General features: G+C 39.3%; 1 protein-coding gene across 13 annotated transcripts in view; it reads left to right on the top strand.

The window, feature by feature from the left end:
- Positions 1-20,784, top strand: part of nwk (nervous wreck) — a 563,357-nt gene that overhangs the window by 172,435 nt on the left and 370,138 nt on the right. The window lies entirely within an intron of this gene.

Consider the following 20,784-nt stretch of genomic DNA (forward strand, 5'->3'; position numbering starts at 1 on the left):
TGGCAGACGTCCGGTGTGCTTAAAATAATAATAATGAGCAAATTATTGTATATGACAGAAGACAGAGTACTTCCCTTAAATAGGTTCATGAAGGTTAGAAGCACTGTCCTCTGCTGCATGACCTTTATAATAATTAAAAGGGATAGGAGGTAATGACAGACTATTAATGTTGATGAAAGAATGACTATCAGAAGAGTTGAAGTGCTCCTTGGGGAGGAATTACTGAAGGGACACATGCTGGGAAAGGATACATGTCAAGGAGGAAATCCTCAGTCCTTTGTTATCTAATGTTTTGATGGAGAGTCGGCAGTCAGTTGTTCCGCTGGTCTGTTGCACGACTTAATTAAAAGAACTAAATCAATGGCAAATGCCATTAACTTTGTCTGCTGTTTGTGTAGACGATAAACAGCAAGAAAAATTATGAAAATGTACAAAATTGTTGTAGTGGATTAAGAAAGATTGAATCTCTCTCTCTCTCTCTCTCTCTCTCTCTCTCTCTCTCTCTCCATTTACTGGAGTTAATTAGCGCTCCAGTTTTCACACTTTTTCCTCACCTTTTTTGCTGTAGGTTTTTTGGAACCTATATATATATATATATACATACATATATATATATATATATATATATATATATATATATATATATATATATATATATATATATATATATATATATATATATATATATATATATATATATATATATAAATATATACATATATATAAATATGCCGAATATGTAAAACTGGTCAGTTAGCAAGAACTCATTTAAAATTAAGTCCTTTCTAAAATTTTCTCTTAAACGTTTAAAGATATATTTTTTCATTAATATTAATGTAAAAAAATTTAGAATCTTAGAAAACTTACCTAACCTTATTATAAAAAGAATAATTTATTTTAGCCTAACCCAACTAAATATATATTAGATTTGTTTACAATAATTTAATACTAAACAAACACAGTGAAATATATTTTCTTCGTTAGGTTCACAATGATTTTGGCGAAATTATTGCATACACAAATTTTGTCCTGCCTTATTCGGCAAGAAATGGGTTACTATTTAAGCCAAAATGGCAAGTTTTACCTGTTTGGCACGACATTATATATACCAGTCACGGTATTGTGCCTTTTTTTGTTATTTAAGAAGAAGAAGAAGAAGAAAGAAGGAACACTGCAACAGGCCTACTGACACATGCGGAGCAGGTCCATGTCCCCCCCCGGATTAGACCAATGACCCCCCCCCCGGATTAGCCCAAAGACCCACCCAGTCTGGTCATCTTCACTCAAGGATGGAGCACTGCACCAAACCCAGCAGCACAAGCTAGTCAGGTCCAACTCACACCTACCCACTCATGTATTTATCTAACCTATTTTTAAAACTACACAACGTTTTAGCCTGAATAACAGTACTCGGGAGTTTGTTCCACTCATCCACAACGCTATTACTAAACCAGTACTTTCCTATATTCTTCCTGAATCTGAATTTTTCCAACTTGAAACCATTGCTGCGAGTCCTGTCTTGGCTGGAAATTTTCAGCACGCTATTTACATCCCCTTTATTTATTCCTGTTTTCCATTTATATACCTCGATCATATCCCCCCTAATTCTACGCCTTTCGAGAGAGTGCAGATTCAGGGCCCTCAGTCTATCCTCATAGGGAAGTTTTCTGATACATGGGATCATCTTTCTCATCCTCCTCTCTACGTTTTCCAGAGCATTTATATCCATTCTGTAATACGGTGACCAGAACTGAGCAGCAAAGTCTAAATGAGGCCTAACCAAGGATATATGAAGTTGAAGAACAACCTGAGGACTTCTATTATTTATACTTCTAGATATGAAGCCAAGAATTCTGTTAGCTTTATTGCGAACACTAATGCACTGTTGTCTTGGTTTTAGATTACTGCTAACCAGAACTCCTAAATCCTTTTTTGCAATCAATAGTATTAAGATCTACATTATTTAGTTTATATGTGGCATGGTTATTTAACTGTCCAACATTTAGAACTTTGCATTTGTCAGTATTAAACTGCATCTGCCACTTCTCCGACCATTGCATCAGTCTATTCAAATCATCCTGGAGTGCTCTAGTGTCCTCGTTATAATGAACTGGACGGCCTATTTTGGTGTCATCAGCAAATTTGCTTATGTCGCTATTTATTCCCTCACCTGTGTCGTTTTTGTAAATTGTGAATAACAACGGGCCCAACACTGACCCCTGAGGAACACCGCTTGTGACGTGCCCTCATTCTGATTTCTCCCCATTTATGCAAACTCTCTGCTGTCTATTTGTCAGCCATGCCTCTACCCAGGAAAAAATTTCTCCTCCTATTCCGTGTGCCTTAAGTTTCTTCAATAGCCTCTGGTGTAGAACTCTATCGAAAGCCTTACTGAAGTCCATATACACAATATCATATTCATTACCACGATCTACCTCCTCAAACACGTTAGTGAAAAGAGTTAGTAAATTCGTAAGACAGGAACGCCCCTTTGTAAAACCGTGTTGAGATTCATTAATCAATCTATGCCTGTCAAGATGGCTAAGAATTGCCACGGCAATTATTGATTCCATAAATTTTCCCACTATGGAGGTAAGGCTTATTGGTCTATAGTTCGAAGCCAAGGACCTGTCACCTGCCTTGTAAATAGGTATTACATTTGTCATTTTCCACTTATCAGGCACTATGCCAGTTTGTAGTGATATGTTAAAAAGATTAGCCAAAGGTATGCTAAGTTCCTCTTTACATTCCTTTAACACCCTTGCAAAGAGTTCATCAGGGCCTGGAGATTTCTTAGGTTTTGTTTCTCTATTTGTCTGAGGACCATGTCACTAGTTACCGCTATCGTATATAGTTTATTATCATCCTGTTCTACATAATCTATTTTTTTCAGGAATATCGCTAGTATTTTCCTGGGTGAAAACTGAGAGGAAGTAGGTATTTAGAATTTCACAGATATCCTTATCACTGTCAGTGATCTGACCAGAGTTACTCTTAAGTGAGCCAACCTTGTCCCTAATCTTACTTCTGTATACCTGAAAGAACCCTTTTGGATTAGTCTTTGAATCCCTTGCGACCTTAGCCTCATAATCCCTTTTTGCTTTTCTTATTCTTTTCTTTATTTCTCTCTTTAATTGAATATATTGATTTCTTAACTGCTCATCCCCTCTTTTGATACGCCTATATATGCCTCTCTTTAGACAAATGAGATGTTTTAATCTATTGTTTATCCATTTGGGATCATTTTTGTTAGATCTAATTTCCCTACTCGGAACAAAAGTTGACTGGGCAGCTAGAACTATGCTCTGAAAAACGTCATACTGACAGCCAAGATCACCTACCTGACCCATAGTCAGGACATCCCAATTTAGCCCACCCAGGTAATTTTTCAGTCCCATGAAGTCGGCCAAGCGAAGGTCTGGGACAGATATTTGATTGCAGTTATCTGGGTAAATCCATGATATATTGAAACTAAGTGATCTGTGATCACTTTCCCCAAGCTCATCATTGACCTCAAGATTATTAATTAGTGAATCTTTGTTGGCAAGAACCACGTCAAGCAGATTGTTTCCTCTAGTTGGTTCTGTCACAACCTGTTCTAAAAAGCAATCCTGAACAGTATCAAGAAAGTCACTAGACTCAAGATTTCCTGTCATATTGTTCCAATCAATTTGTCTAAAGTTAAAATCTCCCATTATCACAACATTTTCATATCTAGATGCCTTATGAATTTCGTCCCATAACAGCTTACTGCACTCCCTATCAAGGTTTGGGGGCCAATAAATCACACCCAAAATTAATTTGTCACGTCCCTCGAGAAACTGTAGCCATACACATTCTGTGTTCGATGTTTCTAATCTTATATCATGTCTAAGACAACAATTTAAATTTTCTCTGACATACATCGCCACATCACCACCCTTCCTGTTGACCCTATCAGTGTGGAATAGTTTATATATATATATATATATATATATATATATATATATATATATATATATATATATATATATATCAAGGTAGTAGGTTGGTAGACAGCAACCGCCCAGGGAGGTACTACCGTCCTGCCAAGTGAGTGTAAAACGAAAGCCTGTAATTGTTTTACATGATGGTAGGATTGCTGGTGTCCTTTTTTCTGTCTCATGAACATGCAAGATTTCAGGTACGTCTTGCTACTTCTACTTACACTTAGGTCACACTACACATACATGTACAAGCACATATATACACACCCCTCTGGGTTTTCTTCTATTTTCTTTCTAGTTCTTATTCTTGTTTATTTCCTCTTATCTCCATGGGGAAGTGGAACAGAATTCTTCCTCCGTAAGCCATGCGTGTTGTAAGAGGCAACTAAAATGCCGGGAGCAAGGGGCTAGTAACCTCTTCTCCTGTATATATTACTAAATGTAAAAGGAGAAACTTTCGTTTTTCCTTTTGGGCCACCCCGCCTCGGTGGGATACGGCCGGTGTGTTGAAAGATATATATATATATATATTATATATATATATATATATTATATATATATAATATATATATATATATATATATTATATATATATATATATTATATATATATATATATATATATATATATATATATGATGGGGTCCACCTGTGGTGTAAATTGTGGGACCCATAGCTTCGGAGAGGTGGATTAAAAGTCTTCAAGGAAGAGTATTTGGATTTCTCCCTGAAGCCGGTTGAGTATGTATATATATATATATATATATATATATATATATATATATATATATATATATATATATATATATATATATATATATATATATATATATATGCCCCCATCCTCACCGAACATAGGTGCATTTGCGGCAGGGCGACAGCTGGTCAATTCGGACTTCATGGTCTCGTGTGTCACACAACAGAAGGGAAGTATACCAGACATGAGGTCAATGACATCATAAAGAGAAGCCTCGCCACAGCCCGTTGCCCAGCTCAACGGGAACCCCAAGTACAGAGGTCTGATGGAAGTCAAAAGCGTCCTGATGGAGCCACTATGCTACCCTGGAAGGATGGAAAGCAGATTGCCTGGGACTATACCTGTGCCGCCGCATTGGCAGACACCTACTTGCCATACTCCGTAGTGAAAGGGGGTGGAGCTGCCAGCCACAGGGAGACCCAGAAGATCCGAAAATATGAAGACCTTTCCCCTTGGTATAACTTCATTCCAATAGGGTCGGAGACCCTTGGACCATGGGGAAAGTGTGCTCTAAAGTTCCTCAAAGAGCTGGGTGAAAAGCTCATCATAGAAACCAAGGACCACAGGGCGACCAGCTTCCTCTTTCAGAGACTCAGTGTTGCGATCCAGAGAGGAAATGCCTGCAGCATTCTGGGCACGCGGCCCACCGCAGGGGAGCTGGACGAAGTATTCGAGATGTAGCTCTGAGTTACCTATGTTGTTTTACTTTCTGCTGTATTTTTGTGAATGTTTGGCCAATGTATTTTGTCTTTATATATATATATATATATATATATATATATATATATATATATATATATATATATATATATATATATATATATATATATATGTATATATAAATATATATAAATATATATATATATATATATATATATATATATATATATATATATATATATATATATATATATATATATATATATGAGAATATTATCGAATATAATTACAAAATATTTTAAAGAGTTAAGATTAAGCAATCGTATAAAAACTCACCTTTATACGAAAGTTTGATAATAATGGATTATTGTAAAAGTTTGCTTCCCAGCGGAATTATTATGCGGCTCTATTTCTCCATAAATTTTTTACTGTGCGATAACCTCATATATATGTCAGAGTTAGTGAGCTTTGGGAGATTGAGAGGGAATGGGAGTGGAAAAGGGAGAGGCAGGGAGGGAGGGAGGAAGGGAGAGAGGGGGTAGATAGGTAATGCTAGTTAGGTGAAGGGCTACACCATTTTCAAAACCCTATGGTCAAGATGAATTTGGGAGAGTCGATTAGAAATCCCCAGCATGAGGAGTTCTCATTGTTAAAAAGCTACCTCTGTCCTTCACATTTTCATCATTACACTCACAGTATATAATACTGACAAGATAAAGAATAGACACTTGTGCAACACCTGCCTATCTTTATTTGAAGACGTTTCGCCAACCAGTGGCTTTATCAATTTAATACAGACATGATATGCTAAGACTGTAGAAAATAAGGTAATCAGTCCCTCACCCTTGTAGAACTACACACAGAAGACGGTGGAAGATGAGGTAATCAGTCCTTCAGCCTTGTAGGACTATACACAGAAGACGGTGGAAGATGAGATAGTTGTTCAGTCTGGAAGCCGGTGCTCAGTACCTTCCAGGCTGAGGGACTGTCTACTTCATCTACTGTCTTAGCATATCATCTCTGGACTGAAATGATAAAGTTACTGGTTGGCGAAGCATCTTGAAATAAAGATAGCCAGGTGTTGCACCTTCTCATGCACTGTTGATGGGATACTTGGAGCTGAGATGATCCTAGTGGGAATACATGAAGTATTGTGGACTGGATGAGAGGGATACCAGAGTATGTCACAGATGGGTGAGAGGGATACCAGAGTATGTCACAGATGGGTGAGAGGATACCAGAGTATGTCACAGATGGATGAGAGGATACCAGAGTATGTCAGAGATGGATGAAAGGATACCAGAGTATGTCACAGATGGATGAGAGGATACCAGAGTATGTCACAAATGGAGGAGAGGATACCAGAGTATGTCACAGATGGATGAGAGGATACCAGAGTATGTCACAGATGAATGAGAGGATACCAGAGTATGTCACAAATGTATGAGAGGATACCAGAGTATGTCACACATGAATGAGAGGATACCAGAGTATGTCACAGATGGATGAGAGGATACCAGAGTATGTCACAGATGGATGAGAGGATACCAGAGTATGTCACAGATGAATGAGAGGATACCAGAGTATGTCACAAATGTATGAGAGGATACCAGAGTATGTCACAGATGGATGAGAGGATACCAGAGTATGTCACAGATGGATGAGAGGATACCAGAGTATGTCACAAATGTATGAGAGGATACCAGAGTATGTCACAGATGAATGAGAGGATACCAGAGTATGTCATAGATGGGTGAGAGGATACCAGAGTATGTCACAGATGAATGAGAGGATACCAGAGTATGTCACAGATGGATGAGAGGATACCAGAGTATGTCACAGATGAATGAGAGGATACCAGAGTATGTCATAGATGGGTGAGAGGATACCAGAGTATGTCACAGATGGATGAGAGGATACCAGAGTATGTCACAGATGGATGAGAGGATACCAGAGTATGTCACAAATGTATGAGAGGATACCAGAGTATGTCACAAATGTATGAGAGGATACCAGAGTATGTCACAGATGAATGAGAGGATACCAGAGTATGTCATAGATGGGTGAGAGGATACCAGAGTATGTCACAGATGGATGAGAGGATACCAGAGTATGTCACAAATGTATGAGAGGATACCAGAGTATGTCACAGATGGGTGAGAGGATACCAGAGTATGTCACAAATGTATGAGAGGATACCAGAGTATGTCACAGATGGGTGAGAGGATACCAGAGTATGTCACAGATGGATGAGAGGATACCAGAGTATGTCAGAGATGGATGAAAGGATACCAGAGTATGTCACAGATGGATGAGAGGATACCAGGGTATGTCACAAATGGAGGAGAGGATACCAGAGTATGTCACAGATGGATGAGAGGATACCAGAGTATGTCACAGATGAATGAGAGGATACCAGAGTATGTCATAGATGGGTGAGAGGATACCAGAGTATGTCACAGATGGATGAGAGGATACCAGAGTATGTCACAGATGGATGAGAGGATACCAGAGTATGTCAGAGATGGATGAAAGGATACCAGAGTATGTCACAGATGGATGAGAGGATACCAGGGTATGTCACAAATGGAGGAGAGGATACCAGAGTATGTCACAGATGGATGAGAGGATACCAGAGTATGTCACAGATGAATGAGAGGATACCAGAGTATGTCATAGATGGGTGAGAGGATACCAGAGTATGTCACAGATGGATGAGAGGATACCAGAGTATGTCACAGATGGATGAGAGGATACCAGAGTATGTCACAGATGGATGAGAGGATACCAGAGTATGTCACAGATGAATGAGAGGATACCAGAGTATGTCACAAATGTATGAGAGGATACCAGAGTATGTCACAGATGGGTGAGAGGATACCAGAGTATGTCACAGATGAATGAGAGGATACCAGAGTATGTCACAGATGAATGAGAGGATACCAGAGTATGTCACAGATGGATGAGAGGATACCAGAGTATGTCACAGATGAATGAGAGGATACCAGAGTATGTCACAAATGTATGAGAGGATACCAGAGTATGTCACAGATGGGTGAGAGGATACCAGAGTATGTCACAGATGAATGAGAGGATACCAGAGTATGTCATAGATGGGTGAGAGGATACCAGAGTATGTCACAGATGGATGAGAGGATACCAGAGTATGTCACAGATGGATGAGGGGATACCAGAGTATGTCACAGATGGATGAGGGGATACCAGAGTATGTCACAGATGGCTAATTCGATGAACTTGACCATGAACTTCAACACACTCTCAGCATAACTTTGGGCAAGTTATTAATACAGTTGATGTATTACCTTGCCGCGTGAGACGCTGCTGGACTCCAGACGGAGGGTCTCTGAGCCGCCGACAAGTAGATGAAATGAATCATTAAGCAGTGTAAGACTTTATGAACATTACGTTTTTCTCAGTGTAAGTTTTATCATGTTATAACTTGATATAAATTTTCTTTGAGCGAAACGTTCTCGTTATAAAAGGTTACGTTGCTTCACTGCTTTCAGCTGCCACCAAAACATAGTTGATCTGATTTGTTCTTGAAGCAAAGCTACATCTGTCTGCAGTAATGTTTAATATTCTTCAGAAGACTTATATAAGCAACTTCCAAGTCTTAAAAACTTAACAGAACTGTGGGATGTTCAGTTAATAACTGGTACCATATCTACAGCACTTGTGTAAAGCTATAATGTTTGTGATATAGAATGTTGTGATTTTATCACTGAGATCATGAAAAGTTTGCAAATCTTAATTAATAGTATAAATCAAAGCTACTACATTCACACCACTGGGTGTGTCTGTAATGTGTTATATATATATATATATATATATATATATATATATATATATATATATATATATATATATATATATATATATATATATATATATATATATATATATATATTATACACACCTTTTAAGGGGGGTTTCGGAACTCTTGCAGTCAGGCTTGGGTTTTGTAGTGGTGTTTAGTGGAGATTAAGTGTGTATATAGTGTTAAGTGGGGAGAGGGTAAATATGTATATAGTGTATAGTGGAGGGTTAGTGTATGTATGGATGCATTTATATAGTGTTTAGTTCAGATTAGTGTGTACATAAAGGTCACATTTTTTAAGTGTATATAATTAAGATATGTTTTGTGAAAAGTAGGTGTTAGTGAAAAATATTTATGAGATGAATACATGTAAATGAAGGTGTTTTTGTGTGGAAGTTGGTATAATTAATAACGTGAAAGTTACCTGAAGCTGATTCTGAGGATCACCACTGTCGTAGCCTAAACCCACACCAGGGCCCCATGGGTGATGGCCGGATCAACCAAGCTGTTGGTGCTAACCGTACGCAGTTTAATGTAGGTACCACAGCCTGGCTGATCAAGAACTAACTTGAGGACCATACTAGGTTCCTTCTTGAAGAGAATTAGGAGTCTATTGGAAATTCCCTTTATGTATGAAGCAGAGTGTTGAAAAGTCTTGGTGTGAACATTGCTCTCTTGTTTTTCATTGGGGGTATTTTGCACCGTCTGCCAAGTCTTTTGCTCTCGTGCAAAGTAATCTCTATATGCAAATGTGTGAACAATCCCTCCAGACTTTTCCAGGTGGAAATTATGATACGTTTTCTCTCCCACGTTTCAGAGAGTACAGGTCAAGGAACCTCACACATTACCAATAATTTAGTTGATTGATTGAATTTATACGAGCACTGAAGAATATAAGAACATAAAAAAGAAGGAACACTGCAGCAGGCTTACTGACCCATGCGAAGCAGGTCCATGTCATCCCCCCCGGATTAGCCCAATGACCCACCTAATCAGGTCACTTCCACTTAAGGATGGAGCACTGCACCAAACCCAGCAGCACAAGCTAGTCAGGTCCAACTCACACCTACCCACTCATGTATTTATCTAACCTATTTTTAAAACTACACAACGTTTTAGCCTGAATAACAGTACTCGGGAGTTTGTTCCACTCATCCACAACGCTATTACTAAACCAGTACTTTCCTATATTCTTCCTGAATCTGAATTTTTCCAACTTGAAACCATTGCTGCGAGTCCTGTCTTGGCTGGAAATTTTCAGCACGCTATTTACATCCCCTTTATTTATTCCTGTTTTCCATTTATACACCTCGATCATATCCCCCCTAATTCTACGCCTTTCGAGAGAGTGCAGATTCAGGGCCCTCAGTCTATCCTCATAGGGAAGATTTCTGATACATGGGATCATCTTTGTCATCTTCCTCTGTAAGTTTTCCAGCGCATTTATATCCATTCTGTAATACGGAGATCAGAACTGCTCAGCATAATCCAAATGAGGCCTAACCAAGGATATATAGAGTTGAAGAACAACCTGAGGACTTCTATTATTTATGCTTCTAGATATGAAGCCAAGGATTTTGTTAGCTTTATTGTGAACACTAATGCACTGTTGCCTTGGTTTTAGATTACTGCTAACCAGAACTCCTAAAGCCTTTTCGCAATCAGTAGTATTAAGATCTACATTATTTAGTTTATATGTGGCATGGTTATTTTCCTGTCCAACGTTTAGAACTTTGCATTTGTCTACATTAAACTGCATCTGCCATTTCTCCGACCATTGCGTCAGTCTATTCAAATCATCCTGAAGTGCCCTATGGTCCTCATTAGCGTGAATTGAACGGCCTATTTTGGTGTCATCAGCAAATTTGCTTATATCGCTATTTATTCCCTCATCTATGTCATTTATGTAAATTGTGAACAACAACGGGCCCAACACTGACCCCTGCGGAACACCGCTTGTGACGTGCCCCCATTCTGATTTTTCCCCATTTATGCCAACTCTCTGCTGCCTATTTTTCAGCCATGCCTCTACCCAGGAAAAAATTTCTCCTATTCCGTGTGCCTTAAGTTTCCTCAATAGCCTCTGATGTGGAACTCTTTTGAAAGCCTTACTGAAGTCCATATACACAATATCATATTCATTACCATGATCTACCTCCTCCAACACCTTAGTGAAAAAAGTTTGTAAATTCGTAAGACAGGAACGCCGCTTCGTAAAGGCGTGTTGAGATTCATTAATCAATTTATGCCTATCAAGATGGCTACGAATTGCTTCAGGAATTATTGAGTCCATAAATTTTCCCACTATGGAGGTAAGGCTTATTGGTCTATAGTTCGAAGCCAAGGACCTGTCACCTGCCTTGTAAATAGGTATTACATTTGCCATTTTCCACTTATCAGGCACTATGCCAGTTTGTAGTGATATGTTGAAAAGATTAGCCAAAGGCTTGCTAAGTTCTTCTTTACATTCCTTTAACACCCTTTTAAGCAGTTCATCAGGGCCTGGGGATTTGTTAGGTTTAAATTTCTCTATTTGTCTGAGAACCATGTCACTAGTTACTGCAATCGTGCGTAAGTTATTATCATCCTGTTCTATATAATCTATTATTTCAGGAATATCGCTAGTATTTTCCTGGGTAAAAACTGAGAGGAAGTAGGTATTGAGAATTTTACACATATCCCTATCACTGTCAGTGATCTGACCAGAGTTCCTCTTAAGTGGGCCTATCTTGTCCCTAATCTTACTTCTGTATACCTGAAAGAACCCTTTTGGGTTAGTCTTCGAACCCCTTGCGACCTTAGCCTCATAATCCCTTTTTGCTTTTCTTGTACCTTTTTTTATTTCTCTCTTTAATTGAATATATTGATTTCTTAACTGCCCATCTCCTCTTTTGATACGCCTATATATGCCTCTCTTTTGACCAATGAGATGTTTTAATCTATTGGTCATCTATTTGGGATCATTCTTGTTAGATCTAATTGCCCTACTTGAAACAAAAGTTGACTGGGCAGCTAGAACTATGCTCTGTAAAACGTCATATTGGCAACCAAGATCACCTACCTGACCCATAGTCAGGTCATCCCAATTTAGCCCACCCAGGTAATTTTTCATTCCCATGAAATCGGCCAAGCGAAAATCTGGGACAGAGATTTGATTGCAGTTATCTGGGTAAATCCATGATATATTGAAACTAAGTGATTTGTGATCACTTTCCCCAAGCTCATCATTAACCTCAAGATTATTAATTAATGATTCTTTGTTGGCAAGAATCAAGTCAAGGAGATTGTTTCCTCTAGTTGGTTCTGTCACAAACTGTTCTAAAAAGCAATCCTGAACCGTATCAAGAAAGTCACTAGACTCGAGATTTCCTGTCATATTGTTCCAATCAATTTGTCTAAAGTTAAAATCTCCCATTAACACAACATTTTCATATCTAGATGCCTTATGAATTTCGTCCCATAACAGCTTACTGCACTCCCTATCAAGGTTTGGGGGCCTATAAATCACACCCAAAATCAATTTGTCACGACCCTCGAGAAACTGTAACCAAACAGATTCTGTGTTCGATGTTTCTAATCTTATATCATGTGTAAGACAACAATTTAAATTTTCTCTAACATACATCGCCACTCCACTCCACCCTATCAGTGTGGAATAGTTTATAACCCTGTATGTTGCATTCAGAAGGCATTTCTCTATCTTTCAGGTTGAACCAGGTCTCTGTTAAAGCAATAATATCTATATTATCTACACTTGCAAGTAATCTTAGCTCATCTATCTTATTTCTTAAACTCCTACTATTTGTATCGTAAACCTTAAGGGAGCTAGTCACTCGTTGCCCTCTACTATCTCTCTTTGCTTGTTGATCAATTAATTTGCCTTTACTAGCAACTTTATTTTGAATATTGTCTTTTAAACATATCCCTGAAGTATCCCGGTAAAATCTGCTGTTTTCAACCCCAATACTGCAGCCTGTTTGTTTCCCACAAACACCCATACCTCTTTAATCTATCAGTTTAAAGTCCTAGACAAGTCATCAATAACTCCCTCAATCGAACTGGCTAATGCACCCACTCCAGCCCCAGAGAGATGAACCCCATCCATTGCATACATATCACGTTTGCCATAGAATTTGACCCAGTTATAAATGAATGGGTTTGCAAGTTCCTTGCAGTACCTGTCTAGCCAGTAATTTATACCAATTGCCCTAGACATCCACTTATTGCCCACTCCCATTCTAGGCAAGATGCTACATATGACTGGGATCCCTCCCTTAGACCTGGCTACTTCTATGGATGACCTGTACCTATCCAGCAGCTCCTGTCTCCTGCCCTTCCCAATGTCATTACCCCCAGCACTAAGACAGATTAATGGGCTTGTTCCCATTACCTGACATAATATTATCCAACCTGCTGACTATGTCACCAACACAGCTCCTGGGAGACACACCCTCTGTCTGACCTTTCTATCCCTGTTACAAAAAGCACGGTCCATGTATCTTACCTGAGAATCTCCTACAATTAGAATATTCTTACCTTGATTAGCAGGGGAATCAGTGGTACCTTCAACCTCACTGACCACTGAAGTGCACTCGTCCTGGAGAACAAAGAATCGATTTCCTACCTTCACATCTTCTCTGTTAACTCTCGTTATCTTCTTCCTGAACTGTGAACCACTTGCCACTTAAAGCGGCTGCCACTCTCATTACTGGTGACCATTTCCTCCTTACCTGGTAAATCCATCTCACACTCACAAACCTGCACTTCTGCTGCTTTTGTCTGGCTTAAATGTGGCTGTTAAGTGTGCAGCAAGTGTTGCAGTCTGGAGAAAACAAATTACTTTCGGTTCCCCTCAAGGAAGGTTCCTTGACGCTGGTGAGGGGCTCGTGATCCCCCCACAGGATCTGTATAATCCTAAGGGTTTAGCGCTTCCCCCTTTATAATAATTGTCATCGGTTGTTTTAAAGGCTTCAGTTATTCAGCTAATCAGTTTCCTTGCTTTTGTAATAATAACAATGTTGTGATCCTTGTTCAACTTAAGATCTGATATAATCACCCCTGACTTCCTTATATTTCTCTTCCACTCTATTTTATGCTTCATTAATGTTTTTAATTTTTTAATTTCTCCATGTAGGATTAACGGAAATTTGTCCTCATTGAACATTATATTGTTTCTGTGACCCATTGGAAAACGTTGTTGATATCAGCTGAGAGATTTTCTACATTGCAGTGGATGCCACTCTCATACAAATTCTAGTATCGTTTGAAAAGGTTAATACATTGTTGTGACTTTTGTCATTTTGTGTTATTACACCATCATCACACCTGTCGAAGGCTTTTTTACAAACTCTCTTTATGCTATCTCTGTATATTTTTCGTCCAGTGTATCCAAGCCAGGTTGGAATTGTACAGATTTACGAAGGACAGGAGCGACATGCTTTAAACCTACGTTGTCCTGGATTGTGTAATTGTCGAGTCCGTGTTTACCAATTTGTTTTTAAAAAAACCTTAAAAAAATGGGTGATGTAGGACGTCAGTGATATCAGTCTAGATTTTGCAATTGCTTCTCTGCTACTTATATGGAGTAGGGCTATATCTGTGGTTTTTGATGAATCTGGGACGACTTCTGTGTCTATACTCCGTCTCCATTGGATGTTCAAGTGTTTCTTCTCTTTCTTATTTGTTTATGAATATTGAATTCTAGGTGTCTGGGCCTGGAGCAGCGTGTGTGGTCATTGTGATCAGTTTCTTCTTCCAAGTCAAGATGGGTTAAGGTTATGTCACAAATTATGGAGATGTTGGCAGTGTTGAGACTCTCAGGAAAGAGTAACTTAGATCGTCAGTCTTTAGTCTGCTGACTAATGACTCACTGAACACAAGTAATATTGTGACTTCAGTATTTCGCTCATTTCTTTGTTGTCATCAGTACAAGTTTTTTTTACCCTGGACTTCACATAGGAGAAAAGTATTTTGGGCTTCTTTCAATTTCATCATTGACGATTTGTTCCCTTTCCTCTTTCTGGAGTCTGTATGATGCATTCACTTTTATTTTTTTATCTATCTAATCAGTATATTTTATTCTCTTATTAAAAAGTGACTTTTAGAGGTTCGGTGAGTCTTCATCTTTATCTCTAAAGGGATCGTCTCTCTCTCTAATTTTCATCTTCTCTCCTTTTTTCTTCATTGATTCTGGAGCACAGCTGTAGTGCCATTGAGCTCTTGCTCTCTCGAGAGACTGGCTTAAATTTATAGTATCTGTACTATTTTCACAACATATTTCATGAGAGAGTGGGTGAGATGTTATCAACAAATTTTGTTGAAAATAAGAAAAAGTTTTGGAGTGAGATTAATAAGTTGAGGAAGCCTAGAGAACAAATGGATTTGTCAGTTAAAAATAGGAGAGGAGAGTTATTAAATGGAGAGTTAGAGGTATCTGGAAGATGGAGGGAATATTTAGAGGAACTGTTAAATGTTGACGAAGATAGGGAAGCTGTGATTTCGTGTATAGGGCAAGGAGGACTAACATCTTGTAGAGTGAGGAAGAGCCAGTTTTAAGTGTGGGGGAAGTTCTTGAGGCAGTGGGTAGAATGAAATGGCGTAAGGCAGCTGGGATTGATGGGATAAAGATAGAAATGTTAAAATCAGGAGGAAATATATAGTTTTGGAGTGGTTGGTGCTATTATTTAATAAATGTATGGAAGAGGGTAAGGTACCTAGGGATTGGCAGAGAGCATGCATAGTTCCTTTGTATAAAGGCAAAGGGGACAAAAGAGAGTGCAAAAAATATAGGAGAATAAGTCTGTTGAGTATACCTGGTAAAGTGTATGGTAGAGTTATTATTGAAAGAATTAAGAGTAAGACGGAGAGTTGGATAGCGGATGAACAAGGAGGCTTTAGGGCGTGTAGACCAAGTGTTTACAGTGAAACATATAGGTGAACAGTATTTAGATAAGGGTAAAGAGGTTTTTGTGGCATTTATGGATTTGGAAAAGGCATATGACAGGGTGGATAGGGGGGCAATGTGGCAGATGTTGCAGGTGTATGGTATAGGAGGTAGATTACTGAAAGCAGTAAAGAGTTTTTACGAGGATAGTGAGGCTCAGGTTAGAGTATGTAGGAGAGAGGGAGATTATTTCCCAGTAAAAGTAAGCCTTAGACAAAGATGTGTGATGTCACCGTGGTTGTTCAATATATTTATAGATGGGGGTTGTAATAGAAGTGAATGCTCGGGTGTTGGCAAGAGGTGCGGAGTTAAAAGATAAAGAATCAAACACAAAGTGGGAGTTGTCACAGTTGCTCTTTGCTGATGACACGGTGCTTTTGGGAGATTCTGAAGAGAAGTTGCAGAAGTTGGTGGATGAATTTGGTAGGGTATGTAAAAGAAGAAAATTAAAAGTGAATATAGGAATGAGTAAGGTAATGAGGATAACAAGATTAGGTGACGAAAGATTGGATATCAGATTGGAGGGAGAGAGTATGGAGGAGGTGAATGTATTCAGATATTTAGGAGTGGACGTGTCAGCAGATGGGTCTATGAAGGATGAGGTGAATCATAGAATTGATGAGGGGTAAAGGGTGAGTGGTGTACTTAGGAGTCTGTGGAGACAGAGAACTTTGTCCGTGGAAACAAAGAGGGGAATGTATGAGAGTATAGTTGTACCAACACTCTTGTAAGAGTGTGAAGCATGGGTGATGAATGTTGCAACGAGGAGACGGCTGGAGGCAGTGGAGATGTCATGTCTGAGGGCAATGTGTGGTGTGAATATAATGCAGAGAATTCGTAGTTTGGAAATTAGGAGGTGTGGGATTACCAAAACTATTATCCAGAGGGCTGAAGAGGGGTTGTTGAGGTGGTTCGGACATGTAGAGAGAATGGAACAAAACAGAATGACTTCGAGAATGTATAAATCTGTAGTGGAAGGAAGGCGGGGTAGGGGTCGGCCTAGGAAGGGTTGGAGGAAGGGGGTAAAGGAGGTTTTGTGTGCGAGGGACTTGGACTTCCAGCAAGCGTGCATGAGCGTTTTGATGGGAGTGAATGGAGACAAATGGTTTTTAATACTTGACGTGGTGTTGGAGTGTGAGCAAAGTAACATTTATGAAGGGATTCAGGGAAACCGGCAGGCCGGACTTGAGTCCTGGAGATGGGAAGTGCAGTGTCTGCACTCTGAAGGAGGGGGTGTTAATGTTGCAGTTTTATAACTGTAGTGTAGGCATGCCTCTGGCAAGACAGTGATGGAATGAATGATGATGAAAGTTTTTCTTTTTCGGGCCACCCTGCCTTGGTGGGAATCGGCCGATGTGTTAATAAAAAAAACATTTCATTAAGGTCGTAGTTTATTCGATACCAGCTAACATATTTATAGTTGTAGTTGAATTTGTTGAATACAGCTTCATGAATGTTTTGTTTTACTGTTTAAGACCCTGGGGAAAACAAGTCTGAACCTGTTTTAAGTTGTGGTCTGAGTTTACTGGACTGACACCGCTATGTTCCATACCAGATCATCATTGTTTGTAAATAACAGGTCAAGAGTATTTTCCAGTCTGTTCAGTTTCACCATTTGCTGGTTTAAAGCACATTATCGCAGTCTTAATAATTCGCTTATGTGTGACTGTTCTTCTGAACTTTCTCCGGGGATTTTTTTCTGCAGTTACAACATTTGTTACATTCTTCATTTTTAGATGTCTTAAATTGAAATTACCAAGGAACAGGAAGTTTCTGGCTGGGTTTGAAGGGTTTTCAAGACAGTATTCGATGTTCAGTAGCTAGTCTTCAAACTACTGGGAAATTGTATCTCGCGGTTTATATAAATAATTAGATTCTGATTTTCAGTTTCTACCGACAAAAACTTCGACGACGTCACTGATGGTGTTAAGTAACTCAGTATAAATGAACGACTCATCAGTATAGAGACCAACCATTTCTACGTACCTCTTGCTACCTGTTGTCTGGATCACATGGCGTAAATAACTCGTACATAGTGTACCTATGCGTAAATAACTCGTACATAGTGTACCTATGCGTAAATAACTCGTATATAGTGTACCTATGCGTAAATAACTCGTACATAGTGTACCTATGCGTAAATAACTCGTACATAGTGTACCTATGCGTAAATAACTCGTACATAGTGTACCTATGCGTAAATAACTCGTACATAGTGTACCTATGCGTAAATAACTCGTACATAGTGTACCTATGCGTAAATAACTCGTACATAGTGTACCTATGCGTAAATAACTCGTACATAGTGTACCTATGCGTAAATAACTCGTACATAGTGTACCTATGCGTAAATAACTCGTACATAGTGTACCTATGCGTAAATAACTCGTACATAGGAGAAAGAAACTTATACGACCTTTCGGTCTGATTTACACCATTAAGTAGTCACTAGTGTGTGGCTAGTTCATGACAACCGAAACGTCGTCATAAGTTTGTTTCTCCTATGTGAGGGTTATTTATATATTTTTCCAGCCAGGGTATTGTGACTTAATATTCTTCAAAGTATATCAAGTAATTCATAATTTGCTGTCAAAGTAGTCTTATATAAAGGTCTCAGTGAAAGTTGCAGACATTACAATCATCTTGATACAGAGTCCATTGTTAAACTGTATTTTGTTGTTGCTTGGTTTGTGTGGTTACAAAAATACATGATGTATTATTTGAGGGAGAAATTTTTGCTGCTGACATTAATATTTGTGGCTGTGATGAGATGATTGTTGAGAGGAAGTGAGTGTGAATATCGATATTGTTTTGTGTATTGAAGATGCTGAGGTGAAGGTGAACACTCATGTGTTGATGATGCTGAGGTGAAGGTGAACACTCATGTGTTGAAGATGTTGAGGTGAAGGTGAACACTCATGTGTTGATGATGCTGAGGTGAAGGTGAACACTCATGTGTTGAAGATGTTGAGGTGAAGGTGGACACTCATGTGTTGAAGATGCTGAGGTGAAGGTGAACACTCATGTGTTGAAGATGCTGAGGTGAAGGTGAACACTCATGTGTTGAAGATGCTGAGGTGAAGGTGAACACTCATGTGTTGATGATGCTGAGGTGAAGGTGAACACTCATGTGTTGATGATGCTGAGGTGAAGGTGAACACTCATGTGTTGATGATGCTGAGGTGAAGGTGAACACTCATGTGTTGAAGATGCTGAGGTGAAGGTGAACACTCATGTGTTGATGATGCTGAGGTGAAGGTGAACACTCATGTGTTGAAGATGCTGAGGTGAAGGTGAACACTCATGTGTTGATGATGCTGAGGTGAAGGTGAACACTCATGTGTTGATGATGCTGAGGTGAAGGTGAACACTCATGTGTTGATGCTGAGGTGAAGGCGAACATATGTTGAAGGTGTTCAGGTGAAGGTGAACATATGTTGAAGGTGTTCAAATGAAGGTGCTCGGGTGAAGGTGAACATATGTTGAAGGTGTTCAGGTGAAGGTGAACATATGTTGAAGGTGTTCAAATGAAGGTGCTCGGGTGAAGGTGAACATATGTTGAAGGTGTTCAGGTGAAGGTGAACATATGTTGAAGGTGTTCAGGTGAAGGTGCTCGGGTGAAGGTGAACATATGTTGAAGGTGTTCAGGTGAAGGTGAGCATTCACTGATATAATTCATCAATTAATAATAGTCACCTACAGTTATTATATCCCTTTATGTACTTGTTATCCTGTGTTGTTTTAGTGGATCTTTTCTCTCTATTCCATTTCTCTTTTCCTCTCCTTTCCTTTCTTCTCATCTTATGTTCTCTTTGTCCCCTTCATCGCCTTCTTCCTCAATTCTCTGTTGGTAAAACTCAGCTCAGAATTAAGATTTCTCAACTACAAAGTAACTGTGTTACCTGGAGTCTACTTGGAGGGTGTTCGGGGGATCAACGCTCCCGTGGCCCGGTGGATCACGGCCTGATCAACCAGGCTATTACTGCTGGCTGCACATAGTCCAACGTACGAACCACAGCCCGGCTGATCCGGCACCGACTTTAATTGTCTGTCCATTCCTATTGATAATTCCCCTTATACATGGTGGGAGGCTGTTGAACAGTCTTGGGCCCCGGACACTTATGGTGTTTCCTCTTAGTGTACCAATAGCGCCCCTACTTTTCATTGGGGGTATTTTGCACCGCCTGCCCAGTCTTTTGTTTTCGTAAGGAGTGATTTCTGTGTGCAGATTTCCGACCATTCCTTCTAGGATTTTCCAAGTGTAGATTATGATATATCTCTCTCGCCTGCTGTGACATGTAAAGAATATGTTACAATTTACTCAGCGTATGTGCACACTCCCATATAGGCTGCCTCCCAACCAGCGAACCAGGTGCTAAGGGTTTAACGATACGGGTACCCATCGTTAAATCAATACCTTGGTTCATTAACCAATCACAAGCGGGCCTGCCAAGTGCTGAGGCGACGTGGTATCACTCGTGGTCAGCATTTACCAGTCTCGTATAGCAGCTGGTTGAGTACGGTCCTTTCTCTCCCTGGCTTCTGCTTTGATAGGCTTTGTCACCATAGTACACGTCTATTCAACTCCTGTACATAGTGTACATAGGTGTACATAGCTATAT

Source organism: Cherax quadricarinatus, chromosome 55, assembly GCF_038502225.1.
Source record: "Cherax quadricarinatus isolate ZL_2023a chromosome 55, ASM3850222v1, whole genome shotgun sequence".
NCBI lineage: Eukaryota > Metazoa > Arthropoda > Malacostraca > Decapoda > Parastacidae > Cherax > Cherax quadricarinatus.